The following is a 5180-nucleotide window of genomic DNA, read 5'->3' as shown; positions in this document are numbered from 1 at the left end:
AGAGAGAGAGAGAGAGGGAGAGAAGGATCTGCGAGTATCCACATCTGATTGTATCATCATTGTAAGAAAGAGAGAGAGAGAGAGAGAGAGAGAAAGGGAGAGAGGTTTTGTGAAAATTCATCGTCGCGTATGTACACGCGAGTCTCGCTAAAAAGAAAAGAGAAGAGGGAAGGTAAAGAAACTCTCGACAGAGAAGGCGAGAAACTGCGAGCCGATTTATTTCTGCGACTTTTCGGGCAATTTTGCGACGGAGTCGTTCCATTTGAGAGAAAAAGAGCAAGAGAGAGAGAGAGAGAGAGAGAGAGAGAGAGAGAGAGAGAGAGAGAGAGAGAGAGAGAGAGAGAGAGAGAGAGAGAGAGAGAGAGAGAGAGAGAGTTCGCACTTAGGTTACAAAAATACAGCATCCCGTATAAGTGTTTCGCCTTGGCATCATGTGAACAACGCGTCCCCGATCGCACTTCGCGACGATTTCCCGCGCTGACGTTGCGCTGGCGTCGATCGAGTTCCGCGAGAATTCGGAATTCGACGTCGCGGAATGAAAACGCGCCGATTGTTTTGTTCGGTTCGTAATGAGGGTCCCTCCGCGACTTCGCTAATCCGACGTTTCGTAGCTTTGAAAATTGGTACCGATCGGAAAAAGCGCTCGTCTCCGGAGAAACGCAAACGGCAGCGCCGCACGCGAACATATAAATACAATAAAAAGAAAGAAAGAGAGGTGTTATTTCTACACGAGAAAGCTAAGATGGAGGTATATATATATATATAGATAATTAGAATATGAAAAAAAATATATACGTATATGATTGAGGAAATGAAGGATTATAAATACACACAGATGCCGCGCTACACGAATCACACGCACACACGCGCGCACACACACACACACCACACACACACACACACACACACACGTACACGTACACGTACGGTACAAAGCAATACGTGATACTTTTGCGGAGGGCAGGGAACAAGAAGATAATACAAGTGCCGGAGGCATTCCCAGGGGACTCATTGCGATGTTTTCTCCCGTCTGCGGTCCTCTTCTTCTTTCGAGTCCTCGAGAAGCGGCTCCTATACGCGCATCGATGTACATTAACGAACGAGTTAATGCGGCGCCGAGTTCGGACTGCAGCATCCGCATCGTCGCAACCGCGATCACGTCGCGCGACGACAAGAGAGAGAGAGAGAGAGAGAGATAGAGATAGATAGATAGAGAGAGAGAGAGAGAGAGAGAGAGAGAGAGAGAGAGAGAGAGAGAGAGAGAACTCGCGTCCGAGGCGAAAAGTCGAGGAAGAGATCTCCGCCGAGGAGTTACACTCCGGACGCGCATTTGCATTCGAAAAGTCGTGGTCCAACGCGAGAATCCGCTGAAGGATCTGCCGGCCTCTCGCTGGCTCGACGGATCTCCGCGGTGTCAATTGAACGGGAACCGCTTGCGCAGGCTACGGCTGCCCGTTCCTTCGATTTCACTCGATTCGAGTATTCGACGTAAGCAAACATTACCGTGAGTTTTCCGAGTTTGTCCGCCGCGAAAGAAAGGCGCGTCAGTCAAATCGCCAGGAATCAGCCTAGCGATACGCGCCTCGTCCTCGGACTCTCTCTCGCCGACGCGGCTCGTACGCGTCGCGCACTCTCATTGGTACCGAAAGCCCAGCGAAAGGCGGCGGAAGTGTCGCTTTGGAAAAATGTCAGTGATTCCCCGCTGATCCCTTTCTCTCTCTCTCTCTCTCTCTCTCTCTCTCTCTCTCTCTCTCTCTCTCTTCGTCGCGTGCGACCGCCACTTGGATTCTCTCAAAGATGAGCGAAACACGCGGGAGACGGCGAGTTTCGCCGGCGAGTCAAGTGCTTCCTCGAGGTGTCACGCGTTACTTTCAACGGTATATTTCGTACAAATGCTACATCTACTTTTAGACCGTAATTTGTAAGCTTCGTAGAGCGAGACGAGGCGGAAGATCAGGAACGACAGCGATGAAGCGACGCGAACGGGATCGCAGCGCGGACGAGCGCGTTTCCACGCGAGGGAGGCCGCGATAACTCGCTTCTCTTTCCTCTCTCTCTCTCTCTCTCTCTCTCTCTCTCTCTCTCTCTCTCTCTCTCTCTCTCTCTCTCTCTCTCTCTCTCTCCCTCTCCCTCTCTACTTCTCGTCCCATTTCCACGTCGCGATATCGCTCCGCACGTGTTCTCTCACCTCGGGTGTTCGATTCCGCGATCCCTCCCCGTCGCGTGTTCGCGAACGCGCTCGTCCGTGCGCGCCGTGTGCGAGTCCCGCGTTTTTAGAGCCGCGATGTGTTTTTTCACGGGCAACCGACGACGTAGATGAAATCCTCTCGCGACCAAGCGCAAAGGAACCGCGAAGCGACGTGCGGTGGGCGCACGTCGTTCTCTTGTAACATTGTAAATTATTATAAAATGACGAACGTTTAATAAATTATTTGATCAAAACCCGCCGCTGTCCCGTTGCCTCCTCGTCCTTCCCTTCACAGGACTCGCTGCGGCCAACATCCTGACTGTCGTCGGCAACTGTCGAGTGCCGTCGATCGTCGAACGAAGGCTCGATTGGCGATCGACCGATCGATCGATCGATCGATCGAACGGTCGACGGTACGGCAAACAAACAAACGCAATCCCGGAGTATTATCAGTAATTTAAGGATGCAATCAACTGTGTGCCTCCTGCGTGCTTCAAACGTCAGAGACGACGCGCGCTGCTGATCGGCGCGCTGAGGATCGGATTATGGAATATTAGCGTGGAGGAACGTGCGCTGAAATAGCTGTTACCGTTGTTGATGTTAGTTAATAGTATTATGATTGTTATTATCATCGATTATTATAATCAACTGCTCCTTTATCGAGTTATCGACGGGAGCAGCGCCCGGGGGCGCGCTCGCCGCGGCGCGCGCTCGCGTCCCCTTTTATGTTAATTTCGGCGTTGCGAGCATAAATTAGTTCCGCCCGAAAGGAGGACACCCAGCCGGGGCAATATTCGCATGTCCGCCCGGCTCGGGCGCCATAAATTCTTCGACTTGCCGCGGCCTAATCCTAGAACCGTGGACGTCGGCACGAACGCGCCCGCGCCTCGGCGCTGCCGAGGATTACGCAACGCGGGAGGCGGTTTCTGCCGCCGATCGGCCGGGGAGAAAAACGAGCGGGGAAAAGTCTGGCGAGGTCTCGACTGATCCGAACGAGGCGGGAACGAAGTCGGTCGGAGTCGCGGGAAACCGCCACCCCTCTGGGAATTTCGTGGGAAATTTCTCGGCCGTGCGCCGAGATGAAACTCCTCGAGGCTCGAGGACTCCTTTTCGTCCGGTAAAGTCGATGCGCGTGGACGTCGAGTCTCACTTTCCTTTTCGGGTTTTCATCAAACCCCGAAGGCGATCGGGTCTTCGACAGCCGATTCATCCGATAGCTCTCGACCCCCCCCCCCCTCCCCGTTGCGTTTCCCCCGCAGAGAGGACCGAATGGCACGTGATCGCTCGTTGTCGAAGGATCGACAGGAAACCCAGTGGGCTGGCACGCGATGGACTACGGAAAGTCAATTAAAAAGTCCCGCGACACGCTACGTGTCGCGCGCGTCCACCTCCGCTGCTCGCAGCAGCGGAAACGCATGAAAGGCGACCGCAGGAGCGGAAGGAGCACCCGAACGGAGAAAGGACGTCTCTCCGAGAGCCGGCGGCGCGACAGGATATTGCGATCAGCGCGGCCCACGCTACTGGCGACGAGGGCGCGTTTTCAGCTTTTAATCCGCGACTGAGAGAGCGACAGGGAGAGAAAGAGTTGAGAGGACGGGCAAGGGGAGGGTAGAGAGAGAGAGAGAGAGAGAGAGAGAGAGAGAGAGAGAGGGAGGTCTAAGCCGAAAAGCTCGCAGCCGCGGACGTCATCACGGCCGCTTCGTGCCCGTCCGGCTGCTCGTCCAGATTATATTAATTCGAGTAATGGATGCCGGCCATCGTCGATGGCCGCGCGCCGCGTCCGCGCCCGGAACTTCGTCGGGAGACACACAATTCCGCCGCTGTGACCGTGATGGGCTTCTCGATCGCGAATGCATCGCCGAGGAGATGCGCGAAAAAGAAGAGAAAAGCAGTTCAGCAGCCCTCGCGGCCGGTCTGTTTCGCCGACTCGCCGAGCGAGCGCGGCCGATTTCGATGTCGGTTCCGCGCTCGGCCGGAACGAAAGTACACGCTGCGACTCGACTTTTCGCTCTTGTATGAAACTTTCCGAAGGCTTTCGGTCCGCGATTAATTAATTCTCTTTCGCGGTTCTACTTACTGGCAGAAATTCGTATCAGAATGGTTAAATTTTTTCTCGTCGGCGGAAAATATTTACTTTCATGTTTTATAATCGTAAGTTTACAAGTTCTCTTTTATAAGTTTGTTATATATTATTTTATATATAATTAAGTTTAATTTAAGCTTATAATCAAGTTAATTATAAGTTTATCATATATTATAAGTTTATCATATATTATAAGTTTTCGAACGTGCTGATTTCAAATTCGAGGTTGTTGTTGAAAAATTCAAAATGGCGGATCAAAAATGGCAGACCTGAAAGTAGTAAATCTTAGCCCGAGTCAGACTCCGGGTCTAACCGTAAGCCGGTTAATAGTAGCATGCACATTCGGCTCGCAACGCGGCCCATTCAGCGTTTCAACGCTGAAAATTCTGTGCCCGGTTCCGCGCCATTTTCGCGACGAAGTTCCACGTCGAAATCCTTTCGCGGTTTCCACGGCTGTGTGTTTCCCGGTAGCGTTCCTCCCGGAATTCGGTGCATTATTTTTACGTTTGGCAGACATTTTTTTTATGTAACTCAGGCTTGTCCCGATGGTCTCTCTCTCTCTCTCTCTCTCTCTCTCTCTCTCTCAACTACCAAAAGGTTCAAAAGGTCCGGCTCAAGGTGAAAATCTTAACAAGAGAACCGTCATCGGACGCGAGCGAGCCGGAAGCGACAAGAATTGGCCGGAATTAGAATTTTGCCTGTCGATTTTGAAATTCCCGTTGATATTCATCAACTTCATAATCAGCCACCGCCTCGAGCATCGATAGACTCTCGTCCGCCGCCAGCAGCAGTCGCGGGAGGCAGATGCACGTGTTGCACGTGCGAAAGGGGGAGCTTGACGATGCGCTGTCGATATATTCACATACGTCAATTCACGCAAACGACTTAGCCTCGCATGATGAAAATGTA

Source organism: Harpegnathos saltator, unplaced genomic scaffold (genome assembly GCF_003227715.2).
Source record: "Harpegnathos saltator strain DR-91 unplaced genomic scaffold, Hsal_v8.6 scaffold101, whole genome shotgun sequence".
Taxonomy (NCBI): Eukaryota; Metazoa; Arthropoda; class Insecta; order Hymenoptera; family Formicidae; genus Harpegnathos; species Harpegnathos saltator.
This window is presented reverse-complemented; position numbering follows the sequence as displayed.